Below are 20,168 nucleotides of genomic sequence, written 5' to 3'. Positions count from 1 at the left end.
GAGCAGGGCGATGTGGCTCCTCCCCCCCCATTAATTTCAAATGGCCTACCTTCATTATCATACACATTGTAAGCAGAGTGATCACTTTAGCTAAGCTATTACCAGCAGGAGAGAGGGGTGGGGGGAGAGAAAACCTTTTGAAGTGATAAACACCCCTTTTTTCATGGTCTGTGTGTATAAAAACATCTTCAGTGCATTTTCCACTTTCATGCATCCGATGAAGTGAGCCGTAGCTCACGAAAGCTTATGCTTAAATAAATTGGTTAGTCTCTAAGGTGCCACAAGTATTCCTTTTCTAATTTCAATTGAAAGTACCACTGCAAAAAATTTAGATTTCACTGAATTATTAAAAGACTACCCAAGTATAAAAACTAGAGAAATTCAGTTCATATAAAGTCTTTTAATTTATGAGAAACTGGGTGCACTGGAAGACACTAACATTTTTCATTACAGTGTATAATTGAACCCAAATTGTTTGTAACTGTGATTTTGTTAAAATTAAATGAGTACACTAGTAGGAAATTGTTTTATTTCACTAACTACAAATTCTCTGTTTTCATTTTCTTTTTAATTTTAAGCAGTCAAAACAAATCAAAACACAAAACATTGCAAAATGCAACCATGTGTAAAAGCCACACAAAAAAAGTGGGGGCGGCCAAAGATTTTTTTGCTTGGGGCAGCAAAAAACCTAGAGCCGGCCCTGATTGCCTTGTTGCTTGACCTTAGCATCTACTTCCCTGCAAATGCTAATGAGGGTGAAGAGGATTATCCTTTGACACAGACAGTCTCACTGCTGAGATGAGGTTATCTTTCCTAGTCTTCTGCCAGCAGAGTGAGTCCAGCTCATAGGTCACACCTTCTCAAATGCCAGCAAGAACACGGGAAGTTTCTTCGGCATTGACTGGCTTAGTGTCGCACCTCAGCCCTGGCGAAGGAGCATTTGGTAAATGAAGAAATAAGGCTAAGTCTACACTTGGAGTTGGGGGTGCGATTCCCAGCTCAAGTGGACATACTCGTACTAGCTGTCATCAAGCTAGCGCACGAAAAAAGAGGGTACAGCCTCAGTGATACTGGCAGCTGCGAGCAGAAGCACAGGCTAGCTGCCCCAAGTATCTAGCTACGAGGTCAGGGCAAGTTTATACTCGGAGCGGCTACTCTGGGCTGCTGCTCACCACTGCCCCAGCTATTGTGGCTACACTGAGGGTTGAAAAAGGAAGAGGATATATTCAATAACTGTCACTGAAAAAATAAGGAAACACCAGCTGCTTTGGTCCAAGATATTGCTGATTTGAACAAAATCATTTATGCATCCCTCTAAGTGTCAATTCAAGAAGAATTACTCCATTCCAATGATTTTTTAAGAGATGCTTTTAGTATGTCAAATATATCTCTAGATTTCTTGCTGTGCAATTGCTGAGACAGCATCGTTGGTTCTGTACTTTGGAACACTACCTTGAAGTTAATATGCCGTGCTAGACTTGCCTTGGAAAGTCCTAATGTCTTTAACTTTAAAGCAGATGAGCTTGTGGCAAAATTTGAAGAGACAAGATGATATCTCCTGGGTGTCTAAATCTCATTGTCTTGCTGTCCCCAATATGGGAAGTGTCTATGCTAGCAGCAACCAGAAACCTTTATTCCCTGTTAATACAGAGCCAGTTCTTATATACCATTTCCTTTTCCGGTGTATCCTTTGGTTCCTTCTCCAAAGGGCCAGTTGTGTATTAACCTCTTCCAATTCTAGGCTTTGGATTTAGGAGACACAACTTTGATATCACAATTGCTCTCTCTCATGTGCGCACATGCATGTGTGCACACACACACCCAGAGAAATATCTTACACTCTGTTAGCCTCACAAACAGTATTTACCAATTGCCCGGAAGAGGTAACAGCTCATCTTCATGATCTAGGTTTCCAAAACTAGTCCAAGGAAGATGTAATAAAAACTGCAGCTGGCTTTCACCTCACTTTTTAAATGTTTTCTTATCACTTGAGAAGTATCTACTCTTTCCTGTTGAAACTGAACTTTGTGGGATCTGTTTTGGAAGCACCTGAACAGAGGGATTCCTTGCAGGGGACAACTTAAATAAAATGCAGATTCTTGGCCATACTTGACATTGGAAATGGAAGGTAAGGATACTGAAATGAACAGGAGTACTTGTGGCACCTTAGAGACTAACAAATATATTAGAGAAAAAAGAACAGGAGTACTTGTGGCACCTTAGAGACTAACGAATTTATTTGAGCATGAGCTTTCGTGAGCTACAGCTCACTTCATCAGATGCATACCGTGGAAACTGCAGACCAGTGATACATTCTATAGGGTACAAAGTGAATCCTTGCCAATGACAAATGCCATCATGCAATGCAAAGTTCAAAATGCTGTTAAAGGGTGTGACATTACAAGGCATAGATGAACTTATGCACACAAACAGCTATTTCCAGCTTTCTTTGCTCCAAAAGAATAGTTGTATGTATATTAAAGTTGCTGAATGTGGCAACAGAGATATTTTTATGAAGTTCAGGTCAGCTGCACTCCAAGAGTTCCATTAAGGCCATTTGGGAAGCATAAAAATGGAAGTCCTTCTCAGAAGTTGTACGTGGTGAACAGGGATTAGTACATAAATGGCGGAAATGGCAAAATAACGTCAGCAAACACAACACATCTAAACGTGCTCCTTTTCATCCTTGGGAGTGGCCCACCACCCCACTGTAATGAATCCACATGAGAACATCACCTTTATATACTAGATTTCATGGCAGGATGTATGATGTCTCTCATCCATCAGTTTTTAATAAAAAGACTTCTCCATTTTTGTCTGCATTCTCACTTTAGCCCTGCACAAACCTATGTTTGCTTCACTATAGGCAGTAAAATTATTCTTCTATGATCTTATACAATACATGTTCGAGGGATTCCAGTAGTGTTCCTGTCACCTTATCTGTCTATGAACTCAGATACAGATAGGGAGTACATATGGCACACTTCAAACACACACAGTGTGGAGACTATAACTGCATTGGTTAGGTAAAATGGAGCGGATAGCTGCAAGACTAGCTGTGACTGATCTTGTTTGGGTGGTGCAGAACCTGACAGCTTAACATTGTTTGCTTACTCATCAGAGGGGCTTTTTCTAGTATCCTATTTGAAAAGGACATTTGGCTCTGGCACTGACTCGTTTGTCATAGGTATTCTCTGAGCTTATATATCTGGCAGTTATTTCTACTCCCTGGAGGACGCGCTCAGTCAGTGATTCAATGAGCCTTCTTTCTCTTAAAGAAGACACAACTCTTTAGCTACAGTAGAGCCAGTATTCCTCTAATTAGCATCCTGGTTTGGGGATCTGTATTGGTAACACTTTCTGAAGGCAGTGAAAGTACTCTGAGAACAATTAAATCTTCTATGCATAAAACAGACTATTTTAATGGAAACAAAATATCCTGTTTTGAGTAGGAATAAGGACCTCAATTTTTGTGTTAGTTGTGGAGGTTGTCCTTAAGTAAATCAAATTTTATTTTTAAAAATAAAACTAAGAATTAAACATAGATATACTCTGCTTTGTAATATTTCTAGAAAAAGAAGCAGATATTAATTACACAGCAATACAATTCAGGTAAGACTTTTCTCAGTCTTTTTGTCTACACTGCAGGACAATAAACGAAGCATCCAAACAGAGGGGAGGTAACAAGGAAACAGGAGAGGACTAAAGTCTGTCCATCATTTGTGGGGGTTGAGGTGAAGAAATCAGGGAGAGCAAGTTATATCTGATAGAAAAGAAAACATATTCAAGTACAATTCTTTGCTGGAACACAGATTGAGCTACAGGAAGTGAGGGCCTGATCCAAACCCCATTGAAGTCAATGGGAATCATGCCACTGACTTCAACAGGAGTAGGGTCAGGCCCTAAAGGCATAAAAGTCAATTTAATCTCCCCCGCATAGTTCCATTTCAGAGTCTGTATATTGTTTCCTGTCTTCATGTTCTTCCGAAGTTCCATACCAAAATGGAAACGTCTTGCTGCTGTGCATGACCCAGAACTTCACTGCAAACAGGATAGAGGTGGAGACCCTTCATCAATAAAATCTTTAACTGCATTCAGCACTTGGCATTTTCTTTATTAAGGGCCTGATCCTTCACCATTTGGGCCAAAGGGAGCTCTGCCATTGACTTCAGTAGGTCCAGGATCAAGCCCTTGCTGAGTTGCAGGAATCGTATTAGGAAAAACTAGTAAAATACTGTCTCCTGTTTTAATTCCTTTTCTTATACAGGAGTCCCTCTCGAACTCAAGTATCTATAAGGGTCCTATTAAAGGAGCACAATCAGCCTGAAATATGATGAATTTCAAGAAATTAGTTTAAAATAGTATCAGATACTACCACTGACCCTCCGCACCCCTGCCAATTTTTGTGGTTTTACAATCGCATTGTCTTACTTTAAAAAATGCTTTTCTCTCTCCTATTGCTGTGTAAATAACACCCCTCATCCCCCAACACACAGGGGGAAATTAGTAAGTGACTTTATTTGGTAGAACCATTCTATACACACAGTGCTGTCAAATGCACAAAGTAAACAAATTGAGAAAAATATTTGTCCTGCTAATCTTTCAGCTATAGCGAAATGGTGTCCTTTCAAAAATGCCAGTGGTAACACATTTATCTTTGTATTAGGGCTTTCGATTAGTCACAGTTAACTCATGCAATTAACTCAAAACAATTAACCACGATTTAAAAAATTAATTGTGATTAATCGCACTGTTAAACAATAGAATACACATTGAAATTTATTAAATATTTTTGGATGTTTTTCTACATTTTCAAATATATTGATTTCTATTACAATACAGAATACAAAGTGCATAGTGGTTACTTTATATTATTTTGTATTACAAATATTTTCACTGTAAAAATGATAAACAAAAGAAATAGTATTTTTTAATTCACCTCATACAAATACTGTAGTGCAATCTCTTTACTGTGAAAGTGTAACTTACAAATGTAGATTATTTTTGTTACATAACTGCACTCAAAAATAAAACAATGTAAAACTTTTGAGCCTACAAATCCACTCAGTCCTACTTCTTGTTCAGCCGATGGCTAAGTTTGTTTACATTTACGGGAGATACTGCTGCCTGCTTCTTATTTACAATGTCACCTGAAAGTGAGAACAGGCATTCGCATGGCACATTTGTAGCTGGTGTTGCAAGGTATTTACGTGCCAGATATGCTAAACATTCATGTGCCCCTTCATGCTTTGGCCACCATTCCAGAGGACATGCTTCCATGCTGATGATGCTCATTAAAAAAATAATGCATTCATTAAATTTGTGACTGAACTCCTTGCGGGAGAATTGTATGTCTCCTGTTCTTTTTCACCTGCATTCTGCCATGTATTTCACATTATAGCAGTCTCGGATGATGACTCAGCATATATTCATTTTAAGGACACTTTCACAGCAGATTTGACAAAATACAAAGAAGATACCAATGTGAGATTTCTAAAAATAGCTACAGCACTCGACCCAAGGTTTAAGAATCTGAAGTGCCTTCCAAAATCTGATCGGGACGACGTGTGGAGCATGCTTTCAAAAGTCTTAAAAGAGTAACACACTGATGCGAAAACTACAGAACCCGAACCACCAAAAAATAGAAAATCAACCTTCTGCCGGTGGCATCTGACTCAGATGATGAAAATGAACATGCATCGGTCCACTCTGTTTTTGGATCGTTATGGAGCAAAATCCGTCATCAGCATGGACTCATGTCCTCTGGACATGGTGGTTGAAGCATGAAGGGACATATGAATCTTTAGTGCATCTGGCACGTAAATGTATTGTGACACCAGCTACAACAGTGCCTTGCAAAGACTTGTTTCTCACTTTCAGCTGACATTGTAAACAAGAAGCGGGCAGCATTATCTCCTGCAAATTGTAACCAAACTTGTTTGTGTGAGTGACTGGCTGAAGTAGGACTGAGTTGACTTGTAGGCTCTAAAGTTTTACATTGTTTTATTTTTGAATGCAGTTATTTTTCTGTACATAATTCTACATTTGTAAGTTCAACTTTCATGATAAAGAGATTGCACTACAGTACTTGTATTAGATGAATTGAAAAATACTATTTCTTTTGTTTTTTACTGTGAAAATATTTGTAATAAAAAATAAAGTGAGCACTGTACACTTTATATTCTGTGTTGTAATTGAAATCAATATATTTGAAAATGTAGAAAACATCCAAAAATATTTAAATAAATGGTATTCTATTATTATTTAATCACGCGATTAATCACGATTAATTTTTTTAATCGCTTGAGAGCCCTCCTTTGTATGTAACCAGCAATGCTACTGGATTCTGCAAAAGAATGAAAGATATTGTAGAAAACTAAATTCATCCTTTGCTGCATCTGCATAGCCGGATTCTCAGATTTGAGATGGAGTTACACACACCAGTTGGTCCACAGGCCTTGTTTTGCCAGTCATCTTAATTTCCTCAGTCTCCATCACCATCTTGCCTCTTGTTTTTTCCACGTGCTGGTGATGAACCTCCAGACTTTTCGATTTAATGCCCACTGTAGAGAGCTTAAGCAACAGCGCTTCCACTTTATGATCCAGAAGTGGGAAATTGCTTCCCAGAGTGGATTACAACTTATCTGTTTTCTGTTTGAAAGCTTGCAGCTGTTCTCTAATGGAGAGCTCTCCTGCTGCAAAAGGTAAGGGAGGGGCAGCACATCCGGCAGTAGTTGTAACTGTGTCCAATGCATTGGCAGAGTGGGAACCAGGAGCCAAATTTTTAGTAATTGTTTTTAGCTATGTGTTTGGTGTCAATCTCCCCCCACCCCACCCCCCCCAAAATCTGGCCAGGCCTTGCTAAATCAGATTTGAATCTCTCTTCTGTCGGTTCATCTGGGAATACCCTGAGCATTAGATAAAATACGTGTGCATGTCGAGAGCTATACTATCAACCAATAAATTGGTTAGTCTCTAAGGTGCCACTAGTACTCCTTTTCTTTTTGCGAATACAGACTAACACGGCTGCTACTCTGAATCCTGGTTTAAGAGTAGCTCATGAACTGTCTTTGTTTGCTCATTAAAGTTGTATGTCTTGAACATAATGTGACAGTGCTTGGTTTATTGTGTGTTTGACGCCCCAGTTAAATAAACATAATTATAGGCTGGGCTGATCACACTGTATCCCCTGTCTCATGCAGTGCAAAAGATGGACCTGCTCTGGGAATTAATAAGGGTTGCATAACGAAGGAGGCTGTTGTCTGTAGGGTCCTCTGCCTGATTTGTTGTAGAAGTAGGAAGGTATGTACTATTTTCAGGATTCAGAGAGGCAGGTCTAGGCCTGACCAAAACTAACCGCCCTCCCCTTCAACTAAGGAGAGGAACCACTAAGTCCAGGATCCGGTTGATTATGCAGGACACCGAGCAGAGAACCCCCAGCAGCACCCACTGCTCTTCAAAGTAGTCCCAGAAGTCAGTGATCACTGATCAGAGGAACTCTGCCTGAAGACATGAGCAGACGAGGAATCAGAAATAGACCCTGCGGTTGCAGTGTATCCACGCACCCTGCTCCAGCTTCCTCCTCCTGGAGGGATGGATGGCCATCTTGGCCAGCACCAGGAGGAGACTGATGAGGAGGTCCTACAACTTTGTGGGGCCACAGATGGGGTGTGCAAGTATCAGGAGGTGCCAGGAAATGTGAAGCCAGAACCTTCATGCGTGATTCTGGAGGAGCCACTTTAACTATACCTGTGTAACTAAAGCAGTATAACCCCCTTCCCCGCCCCCCCGCCACTCCAGTGTGAACACAGTTATATTGCTCCTGCAGGAATTGTTCAGCATCTTGAAGGATCAAACCCTTAAAGCTCACTGGTCTGCGTGGCAAAGTGTAAGACTCACAATATGCATCTGTTGATAATTCCAGTAATAGGTATGTGACCTTGTTTTATCAATAATTTAACAGTATTCAGAACTGTCTATTTCCTCCTCCATACATCCCCAGCAATTTTCTTTCATCACACCTGTCAGAGTAGTTTCAATCCTACCGCAAGGAAAGAAAATATAGAGACACATGTTATTCATGATGGCTGCTGATCCTTTAGTTTCACGCAGGAGCCTGGACAGAGTAACTCGCTTATATAGGCAAGGAGTCCTGTGGCACCTTATAGACTAACAGAGGTACTGGAGCATAAGCTTTCGTGGGTGAATACCCACTTCGTCGGATGCATGTAGTGGAAATTTCCAGAGGCAAGTATAAATATGCAAGCAAGAATCAGGTTAGGGATAACGAGGTTAGTTCTATCAGGGAGGATGAGGCCTCTTCTAGCAGTTGAGGTGTGAACACCAAGGGAGGAGAAACTGCTTTTGTAGTTGGCTAGCCATTCACAGTCTTTGTTTAATCCTGAGCTGATTCTGCCCCGCCACCCCCACAAACATGATACAGTTCTGCGGAGATCTGGAAGCCTACTTTTGCCATCTCCAACTCAAAGAATACTTTCAGGATGACACTGAACAGCACACTGATACACAGATACCCTCTCACCAACAGCACAAGAAGAAGAACTCCACATGGACTCCTCCTGAGGGTCGAAATGACAGTCTGGACCTATACATAGGATGCTTCCACCGACATGCACAGGCAGAAATTGTGGAAAAACAACATCACTTGCCTCATAACCTAAGTCATGCAGAATGCAATGCCATCCACAGCCTCAGAAACAACCCTGATATTATAATCAAAGAGGCTAATAAAGGAGGTGCTGTTGTCATCACGAACAGGTCTGACTACCAAAAGGAGGCTGCCAGACAACTCTCCAATACCAAATTCTACAGGCCACTTTCCTCAGATCCCACTGAGGAATATACTAAGAAACTGCACCATCTACCCAGGACACTCCCTACACGAACATAGGAACAAATCAACATACCCTTAGAGCCCCAACCAGGGTTATTTTATCTACTATCCAAGATCCACAAACCTGGAAATCCTGGACGCCCCATCATCTCGAGCATTGGCATTCTCACTGAAGGACTTTCTGGATATGGGGACTCTCTACTCAGACCCTATGCCACAAGCACTCCCAGCTATCTCTGTGACACCACTGATTTACTGAGAAAACTACAATCTTCCAGAAAACACCATATTAGCCACCATGGATGTAGAGGCTCTCTACACAAACATCTCACACACAGATGGAATACAAGCTGTCAGGAACAGTATCCCTGATGATGCCACAGCACAACTGGTTGCTGAGCTCTGTGACTTTATCTTCATGCACAATTATTTCAAATTTGGTGACAACGTATACCTCCAGACCAGTGGCACTGCTATGGGCACCCGCATGGCCCCACAATTCGCCAACATTTTTATGGCTGACCTGGAACAACGCTTCCTCAGCTCTCGTCCACTCACGCCCCTTCTCTACCTATGCTACATTGATGACATCTTCATCATCTGGACCCATGGGAAGGAAACCCTGGAAAAATTCCACCACAATTTCAATAGCTTCCACCCCATCATCAACCTCAGCCTGGACCAATCTTCACGGGAGGTCCACTTCCTAGACACCATGCAAATAAGTGATGGTAACGTTAACACCATCCTATACCGAAAACCCACAGACCGCTATGCCTACCTTCATGCCTCCAGCTTCCATCCCGGATATACCACATGATCCATTGTCTACAGCCAAGCGTATTTGCTCCAACCCCTCAGACAGAGACCAACACTTAAAAGATCTTCACCAAGCATTCTCAAAACTACAATACCCACATGAGGAAATAAGGAAACAGATCAACAGAGCCAGACGTGTACCCAGAAGCCTCCTGCTGCAAGACAAGCCCAAGAAAGAAACCAGCAGAACTCCACTGGCCATCACATACAGTCCTCAGCTAAAACCTCTCCAACGCATCATCAGTGATCTACAACCTATCCTGGACAACGATCCCTCACTTTCATAGGCCTTGGGAGGCAGGCCAGTCCTCATCCACAGACAACCTGCCAACCTGAAGCATATTCTCACCAGCAACTACACACCGCACCATAGTAACTCTAACTCAGGAACCAATCCATGCAACAAACCTCGATGCCAAGTCTGCCCACATATCTACACCAGCGACACCATCACAGGACCTAACCAGATCAGCCACACCATCACCAGTTCATTCACTTGCACGTCCACCAATGTAACATATGCCATCATGTGCCAGCAATGCCGCTCTGGTATGTACATTGGCCAAACTGGACAGTCCCTACGTAAAAGGACAAATGGACACAAATCAGATATTAGGAATGGCAATATACAAAAACCTGTAGGAGAACACTTCAACCTCCCTGGATACACAACAGCAGATTTAAAGGTAGCCATCCTGCAGCAAAAAACCTTCAGGACCAGACTTCAAAGAGAAACTGCTGAGCTTCAGTTCATTTGCAAATTTGACACCATCAGCTCGGGATTAAACAAAGACTGTGAATGGCTAACCAACTACAAAAACAGTTTCTCCTCCCTTGGTGTTCCACACCTCAACTGCTAGAAGAGGGCCTCATCCTCCCTGATTGAACTAACTTCATTATCGCTAGCCTGATTCTTGCTTGCATATTTATACCTGCCTCTGGAAATTTCCACTACATGCATCCGGCGAAGTGGGTATTCATCCACGAAAGCTTATGCTCCAATACATCTGTTAGTCTATAAGGTGCCACAGGACTCTGCCGCTTTTATAGACCCAGACTAACATGGCTACCCCTCTGATACTTGTCACTTATATAGGTCAGTCATTTGTGAGTTCTCTTTGCTCATGGGAATAATAGCTATTATAACAGATCTCATCCAGCATGTCATATATAGTTCCTCCAAATCATCATTTCTGGGTAGAATTCAGTAGCTTTTACAGATACACACAGATATACTTTTCAAAATACTTTCCTGGGTGTCATTACATGTCAAACATCACAGGTGATGACACTTAAAAAGATATCACTGGCACATTCAACTTCATGATTTACTTCAGTTCATCTGATATCATTCTGATTCTGAAGCACCAGACAGTGGGCAGTGCTGAAGCATCAGGCACTGGGCAGATTTCTTTTAACCTGTCATAAAACAATCTTTGAATAAGACCTGGTGTTTAAATAGTTGATAAAACAGAACAAATTGACAGTTGAAGTATCTGTTGTAGAATGACATTTTCCAAAGATGCCATTTCCTCCTGTTACTATTCTGTTATTGCCTTGGAAAACTAAAGCAATGAATGTTGAATTGTGTCCATATTATTGCTACCCATGATTATTTAGATTATTATTCATAGCCTGCGTATGCTTTTCTTCTCTTTATGTGGATGGTTGTACTAACCTCTAAAAACTGAAAGGGTTTTTTATTTTTAAATGAAATTGTGTTTACTTATTTTTACATTTTGCTCCCTGGTTTTACAGTTTCTGCTCTGATTATACTTTTGCCTTGCCAATTTCAGATCCTCCCTTCTCCCCCACAGTTTATCATACACTCCCTTCTTAACACGCTAATTTATTACCATAATCCATTCTACAAAACCATTAATGAAGTGAAATGAAAGCAACGAATAAAAATAAAGTGTAAATGGTAGTTCCATGTCTGTGGGGAGAAAGGAGAGAAAGAAAGCTCACACTTTTATCACTTGGTTCTCAGCCGTTTCCAGAATGCAGCAAAACATCCCAGAGACAAATTCTGCCGCATTTCAGCTAAAAGACGTGATATTACATTTTGATGTGTTAATGGCACCAGGAAATTAGATACTATTTTATTACACTAAAAGTTGACATTTTAATGGCATTAGAAATATTAGATGCTATTGGGTTTCCCTGAAACATACACACAATATGTAATCAGCACCTGTGGGGCATGGGATGGGATTAATCCCAGAGTCGGTGGAGGAGTGAGGAAAAGGGACCACAGCAGACAGAGGAGTTGGCTCTGGCTTTATCGCTGAACGCTGTAAATCCTGCATCAAAGGGGTAGCCGTGTTAGTCTGGATCTGTAAAAGCGGCAAAGAGTCCTGTGGCACCTTATAGCCTAACAGACGTATTGGAGCATAAGCTTATGCATCCGAGGAAGTGGGCATTCACCCACCAAAGCTTATGCTCCAATACGTCTGTTAGTCTATAGGGTGCCAATAGACTCCAATATGCTCCAATACGTCTGTTAGTCTATACTCTTTGCCGCTGTAAGTCCTGTTCAGTTCTTATCCTTTAGGATGATTACTTGGTGGCTCCTCTTTCTTCCCCCCTCTTACCACAGTGCTTCCCTGTCCTACTCGGGGCTTTGCAGCAGCTCGCTGCTTTTAACGCGCGCTCTCCGGTGAAATGGTTCGCGTACCAGATATTATAACAACGCCCAGCTTCACAGCCCGTTGTCCTGCACAGAGTGGGGAGGGAAGCCCAGGCGGGGGCTGCTGGGACCAGCTTCCTGCAGGGACGAGAAGGGGACTTTCCAGAGGGCAAAGGAGGGAGCCCCCCACCAGCCAGTGCCTGCGCTGGGCAAGAGGGGTGCGCGCGCGCGAGCGAACGCAGGGCACCCCGAGCCCAGGTGCAGCCGCCCCTTCCCACGGAGGGGGAGGGACTCTGCAGCAGGGGGCTGCTCCTGGTTGGGCCCTCGCCGCCTGTCACTGGGCGGCGTGTCAGCGGGCTGGCCCCGCCTCGGCTCCGGCTGCTCTCAGCCCTCGGCTGCACAGACATGACACAGACACACAGTCTCTGCAGCTGCCGCTGAGCCCGGGGCGCGCGGCGGCGGGCAGCCTGGCCCCGGGAGCCGCACCGCCAGAGGGGGCAGCCTGGCCCCGGACCCGCGGAGGGGCGGCAGCGGGGGCAGCCTGGCCGCGGCGGGACCCAGCCGGGCAGCGCGAGCAGGCACTGAGCGAGCCCGGGCGGAGCGGCGCGCCCGGCAGCCGCTGAGGCCGGGCCGGCAGCCGCGGGAGCGGCGCCGGAGCAGCCTTCCCAGCCCGGCTCCTCGCCGCCCGTGACCTTCCCGGGACTCCCCGCCGCCTCCCAGGCCGGGGCAGGGCCTCCTCTCCCCGCGGAGCGCGTCTGCAGGCCCTGGGGAGGGGGCAGGAGGCCGGACCGGAGCCCCCGCCTCCGGGTCCCGCTGGCCGCCGGGCAGGGCCTGTGCACAGCGCGCATCGCCGCCGGGGACTGGCGAGGGGGGCGGCGGGCTGCATCCCAGGGCAGCATGGAGACGCGAGCGGGCAGGCCCTGAGGAGAGAGCCGGGCAGGCAGGAGAGGAGGGAACCGTCGGCTCCGCATCCCGAGGGAGAGGGGACCCTGCTCCTGACTGCTCCCGCGTCCCATGAAGAGCAGGGAAACCGGCGCCTCCCTTGCCCGGAGAGACCCCCCCGGAGCGCCGGGCTGCAGCGACTGAACGGGACCTGCCTCCCCGCAGCAGAGGAGGAAAAAGCTTCATTGTGCTGGGGGCAGGAGCGGGGGTTGTGTCCGCTTCCTGCCTGCCCCTGTGTCCGCACCCGTCCCGAGGTGCACGGGGAGAGCCCGGCATCCATCCCACCGGGAGCCTCCTGCTTCTCCGCAGCCGCGCCGAGGAGGTAAGGTGCTGGGCTGGGTCGCTGCTGCTGCATTAGAGATTTGTAAATGCGGAGGGGGAGAGAAATAGAAAGAAATCGTGGGTGTCTCACCACCTCTCCCGCCCCCCTCTCAAGCAAGCCTGACAAACAAAGGCGCGCGCGGGGCGGGGGTTATTGTTTTCGATCCTGGACTTTAATCCCCATCATATCTGGGGCTGACTAGATGTTCAAACCGGGATACCTTTCGGAAAGCGCATTCCAGGCACAGATCCCCTCCCTTTGCCTTACCTGAAGAATGGTTCCCTTATCTGGCTTAGCGCTTAGGTCCGCTGGCCAAGACCCGAGCAAGGAGTTTCCTTGCATCAACTCCTGGTGGGACTATTTTCATTTGCTGTCCCCTCTCCTCTCTCTTTCTCGTGTCTTGCCCGGTACTTATAAAAGTCAGAAAGGTGGCCGTTGCCAATTGTACTGTTGAGCTTCTGCCTTTTGGCACGGAGGGTTTTCCTTAAAGTCACAGGAGCCCGCTAGTGGAGCCCGCTTTTGGGGGGCGGGGAGGAGAGGGACTGGGAGGAGAGGGAAGGGTGTTGCAGGTGGGCTTTGAGTAAAACTTCTATGTAGGAAGCGTTTCTGTTGTATGTCAGTCTCTCCATAGCTCAGCATGTGTCTAAGAACTTTCTACATCTCAGCTACTTTGCACAGTAGACTTCAGTTTGTGGGGCTAGCAGGTAGACTGAGTGGGGCTCACGCAATACAGCATTTCACTGTATAGGAAGTAGGGGCTGAGAGAGGGAGAAAAAAATGCCTTTAGTATATTAGACAAGGCAGATAATTCAAGGTCTTTTTGCTGTGCCATCAAATAGCTTAAAATAGACATGCCTGTGTCCAGGAAGGTGTCTTTAACACCCGAAGAAGAGATCTTTTTGGCTTGTTTGATATAATTGATTAAGTTAAATTTAAAAAAAAGTGGTTCATTATCAGCCTTGTCCCCTTCTTCTGGAGGATCAATAGGGGTTAAACAACTTCCATCTATCTACATTTATTAGTCACTTATTCCTGATAGACAATCTAGCAAAACAGGAACCCTTTGTGGGAACAGATTCTATCATGCTTGTTAATTCAGGGCTAAATGACCCTTTTTGGTTGGAACATTCTGATAATGGGGGTGGATGCACCCCCACACACATACGCAGCCCCCTGCTAGGTGTGTCACTTGTACAGATTTCTGTTGTTATCCCATGTCTGTGAATTGTCATTTAATTCATTAAATTGAACTCCCTAGGGAACACATAGCAATTTGCTGCCTCTGTGGAGGTAACCTGAAATTTGATAATCTCTTCTATAAGCGCTTTTGGAGAGAGTCCTGTTTTGTGCTATATGCTCACAAGACCATCTGATTTGGTTAGTATGAAAGCAAGTTCACTCCCTGCTACAGCATCAAGCCAAGCAATCTTCTTTAATTCTTAGGAGTTTCACCTGAATGCAGCATCTTTCTTTTTCTATTTTCGAGGTGGGTTATTGCCAAAAAGCAAATGGAGCCTTATTTTTCAGTCACACACTGTCACATTGGTGAGAATTAACTAATGAACCTGAAAAGGAGTCTGAACAGTTCTTACACGATTTCTGTACTGATCTTATCTTTTGTGTGTAGAACTTGACTTGTATAACATCTATTTAAAATTGCTAGAGGAAAGTGTGTTTCTAGGGCTAAATGCCATTACTTTCCTATCTCAAAAGGTGTGGACTTTGAGAGAAGTACCAGTAAAGTTAGATATCTCTAAATATTGCAGCTCGCCTTGGATGAGTGCATTGAAAAGGGGAAAGAATTGGGCTAGAACACAATCTGAAACAAAATACTGTATTAAAACAAGAGTTGGTAATTCCCAACAGGTCCACACTTTTTATTTAATGAAATCCTCTGGATACAGATTAATTTTCTTGTACAACATTTATTATTGCATTTACCCATAAAGAGGAACAGCAGAACAATTGATAAATGAATTGAAAGGTTGCATAGTTTCACTGTAGATTCTTTAAGTGCCTATGTGTCCTCTGCTTTAAAAAACAAACAAACAAAAAAGAGCTAGTTTTGTTACTACATGTGGATATACAGTTTAGTCAGTGCATTGCTACACAGATTTTTCAAGATCCTACTGCAGCAGTACACTAGGGGGACTAGCTTTTTCTTTCTCCGATGGTGGAAGCACAAAAATTAATGTAATACAGAGGAATACACATGAAGACCCCCAACGCTCTCTCACTAACGCCATTAGGGTCCTACGCTTGAAAGGAAAATCAATATGTGCAAATGTAAGTGGTGAGTTCACAGCGGAAAAAATATTTAAACTAAACTCCAGTAGAAAAATGCTGGTTTCTGCTACAAATGAAACTAGCTATTGAAGTGTAGTTTATAAAGAACTCTACTCCAGTCTTTTAGCCAATACCAGAATGAAAAAATGAGGTTAAAAATCCACTGTCGGGCAGATGGCCTTATGAACGAGACCTTTCAAGACTGAAAAAATATAGATAGATACATCCAGGTTTAAAAATTCTCATTGCGCAGGCACCCTGGGATTGGAAATCCTAAATTGGAAAATCCCTGGCCTGCAAAGCATGTAAACTCCTCAATGGCTGCATAATCACCGGTGTCTAATTAGATTGGTATTTTTAATCTCCCACTGTGGCACAGGTTAGCTTTCCTTCTGTGCCCTGTCCCCTCTACATTTAATGCTCAGAGTCTGTGCTGTGCTTTGCATTTCTGATGTAGTGCATTAGTAAGTACACCCCCTTTAACTGACAGTTAAAGAAGGAAGCATAATTTGTAGATATTTTGGTACCAATATAAGTGTGTGGTTAGAGATTTAACAAAATAGCTAATATGAGTATGGCAGCTCTGTGCTCCATTTGCCCAAGACAGTTTGGATTTGGTTTCGATTATACAACAGGACAGTAATTCTTTCAGGTTTTGGAGGCATTTGCACCAAGTTTGCTGGAAGAAGAATAAAGAGTAATATTGACAGCCTGTGCCAGCTATTGAATTTACCTGAAAGTCCAGGTATGGTCCCTAATAAACCACAGTATAGACAGAGCAATGGTGAATATCATCATCACTCCCATAACCACATTGGTTGTTGGGGCACCATCGCTGATGAGCAATCAACCAGTTGTCTCCACTCCTGACGATTGTGTGTCAGTGCTTGAGTCTCTGCATAGTCCATTCCTGTTCACTCTTTTATGTTGTCAGTCCATCTCTTCTTCTGTCTACCTCTTCTTCTCTTCCCCTGTACTGTCCCTTGGAGGATGATCTTGGATAGGCCAGATGATCTTGTTACATGGCAGTACCACTTCAGCTTGCACTTCTCCTTCATCAGGAGGTCTTCATATGGCCCAGCGCACTGGGTGATGATGTTGTGGACCTCTTCATTAGTGATGTGGTCGAAGTAGAAGATGCCCAGGATTTTACGGAAGTATCTCATCTCTACTACCTGTATTTTCCGTTTAAGTTCTGCCATAAGAGTCTATGTCTCACACACATACAGAAAAATGGAGATGATCAGTGCGTGCAGCAGTTTCAATTTGGATTCCAAGGAGATGTTCTTCTTCCTCCAAATTGGCTTTAGCTTTGCCGCCGCTGCTGCTGTTTGTGTAGTTCTTGCCAGTATTTGTGCCTTTGATCCTTAATCAGTGATGATTGCCCCCAAATATTGAACTGTTTCCCTGTCTCCAGCTCTTGTCCACTGACCGTGATATATGAGCTGATTCCATCATGTTTGTTTGTCAGCTTGGTTTTCTCTGCACTGATTTCCATGCCGTATTTTGCGGAGTTTTCATCTAATTGTTTCACAAGGTTGGCAAATTCATCTTCACTGCCTGCCAGGACGTTAATGTCATCAGCAATCTGAAGATTTGAGATTGTTCGCCCCCCAGTGCCTACTGTGCATATGTGATCTTCTAGGGCATCAGTCATTATGCGCTCCAAGTAGATGTTGAACAGTGTGGGTGAAAGAAGGCAGCCTTGCCGGACTCCAACAGCAGTGCGAAACCCCCCTCCTATTGTGCCATTGACGAGAACGGCACTGCTGGCGTTGGCATACAGTTGTTTAATGGTAAGCATAAGTTTATGACTAATATTGTACTTATTCATGGTTGCCCAGAGAGCTTCATGCCATACTCTGTCAAACGCCTTCTTGAAGTCAACAAAGACGTGGAAGATGTCCTGCTGGCATTGTAAGTACTTCTCACATAGAACATGAAGGTTGAAAATCTGTTCTGTGGTACTTCTTCCAGCACAAAAGGCAGCCTGTTCTTCAGCAGTGATATTCTCCTCTTGTGGCTTCAGTCTGTTCGATATGACTTTCAACATCACTTCGCTGGGATGGCTAATTAAGCTTATAGTCTGGTAATTTTGACACAATTGCAGGTTGCCTTTCTTTGGCAGAGTGATGATTAGTGACTGTATCCATGTGCATGGCCACTCAGCAGTCTGCTAGATCTTGTTGCAGATCTTGGTGAGTCCATCTATTACTATTTCTCCTCTGAATTACAACAGTTCAGCTGGGATGTTGTCAATACCTGTAGTCTTTCTGTTCTTGAGTGATTTCACAGCTGTCTCCACTTCACGCAGTATTGGAAAGTCATCCTCCTCTGTTGAATCTGGGCTGTCTAGGACACTAGGATCTCCACTTGTCTGGTGGTTGTATAGATCAGAGCAGTAGTTTGTCCACCTATTGATGATGTCCCTTTCCTCTGTAAGACGGTTCCCTTCTTTGTCGTGAATTGCATTAGCTTTGGTCCATCTTTCCTTTGTCGGAACTTTTACAACCTGGAAGGCTCATTTGCTATTTTAATTATTGATACACTCTTCAATTTTAGAGCATTGTTTTTCAATCCCTATCTCCTTGGCCACTTTCATTCCTTTCTTGATCTTTCTGCCAATCGCTCTGTATTTATCAGCTCCCTCAGTGCTGTTCTTGTCTTTTAGTTCTCTTATAATATCACACATTTGTAGTACTTCATTTGTGGTGTTTCCGAAGGATGTTCATTGCTGCCTCATTCATTATAACACTGAAATTGTTGGTCATTGTTTCGACGTCTTCCTCTAGAGAAAGCAGCGGTGCAAATTTTCCACCAATCGTTGCTTGGAATGACTGCAATGATTTGGTCTCTGAGTCTTTCTAAGTCAAACTTGGTTCTGGTGAACTTTGGCGTGATGATTTTCCTTAGCCTCAGCCAAAAGTTTAGCATCACAAGGTTGTGACCACTTCCAATATCAGCACCGGGGAAGCTCATTGTTGTAGTTCTGTAATCCCAGAACGAAATTGGTTTTGCACCATGATGTAGTCAATCTGGTTGATGTAGACCATCAGGTGCATGCCATGTTGATCGTCTGGATGCTTTATGTGCTCCTAATGTGTTTGCAAGAACCAGGTTGTTATAGCTGGCAAACTCCAAAAGTCTCAATCCTCTCTCACTGGTTACCTCATTACAGAAAGGGCCACAATAATCTCGCCAATCTGCCTGTGCGTCAGTACCCACTTTAGCATTTCAATCTCCTTGTACAATCAGGATATCTTTCTTGTGTACCTTATCAATAATATCTTGGAGCTGATCGTAAAAAATCTTCAATTTGCTCATCGTCATAGTCTGTTGTAGGGCCATAGACTTGTATCATCACTGTGCTATTAAATGGTACTGCATTTAGATGGATGGAAATAAGCCTGCTGGACATTGGGTGAATATACCCATGTCTTTAGGCAGCTTAAGGTAATCAGTTCCTACTAGAGTCTGATCTGGAGAAAATGACCAATGTAAGGCTTTGTATTGGCTATATAGTATTTCTGCCAAAGAGATTATTTTGGAGAGGGGAACGCTGAAATGTGTATCTATATATCTGTGTATATTTGTTACTGAACTGATAGATTCCTGTACAAGGTAAACTGAAGCACAGTCCTCCAAACTCTTACTAATGTGACTAATCCTTATTCAAAGGAGTAGTCACGTTGACTTCAGTGGGAATCATTGCATTGTGCTTGGCAGAATTGGATCCTTAATGAAGTATTTTTTCACTCAGTCTGGCTGCATTCCTTTCTGTGCCTTGATATGAACTGTCTCTTTTTGTGACCTAACCCTTTTTGCCTGGTGTCTGCAAAGCTGATGGCTAATGAGGGGTGAGACTTGTAACCTGACTACAAAGCCTTTGTAAGGTATGCTGATCTCCATCCACAGGTAGAGCGCCTATTGATGTCAATGGGAGTTGTGTGTATGAATCAAGGGCAGCATATGGCCCTTTTCCGTTTTTTTGTCCAGACAGTTAGGCATGTATTACAACTTATATATTAATGAGCCATCACCAGCTATATTTGGGGACCCTCTTGTTAGCTGCGTTGCCATTATTTTTTTAAAATGCAGTATCATTTCTTTTCTTGGAGTCTTTTGGAATATGCACAATCCCTGCAAACTGTACACGCTGGGAAGAGGGAGGATGTTGGGATTCCCATCAGAGTGCTGTCCCTGACTCTGCTGGGGGAGCTCCATCTTCATGAGCGATCTCGATCTAGTGGTCCTTTGATAAACTTGAAGTCCCTCTCTAGCTCTTGGAAGGAAAGAAGAACTCTTTTCTTCACACC

The 20,168-nt window shown here is 43.7% G+C and overlaps 1 protein-coding gene across 2 annotated transcripts in view; it reads left to right on the top strand.

Moving 5' to 3' along the window:
- The first annotated feature begins 13,043 nt into the window (after positions 1–13,043).
- Positions 13,044–20,168, top strand: part of LARGE1 (LARGE xylosyl- and glucuronyltransferase 1) — a 363,903-nt gene continuing 356,778 nt past the window's right edge. For both annotated transcript variants that reach the window (XM_077829159.1, XM_077829178.1), the window contains exon 1: positions 13,044–13,566. The gene's annotated coding sequence lies outside the window, so the exon portion shown is untranslated. The remainder of the gene's footprint in view (positions 13,567–20,168) is intronic.

This window comes from Eretmochelys imbricata, chromosome 1 (genome assembly GCF_965152235.1).
Source record: "Eretmochelys imbricata isolate rEreImb1 chromosome 1, rEreImb1.hap1, whole genome shotgun sequence".
Classification (NCBI taxonomy): domain Eukaryota; kingdom Metazoa; phylum Chordata; order Testudines; family Cheloniidae; genus Eretmochelys; species Eretmochelys imbricata.
The sequence above is the reverse complement of the archived record's forward strand: the minus strand, read 5'-3'. Positions and strand labels throughout refer to the sequence as shown.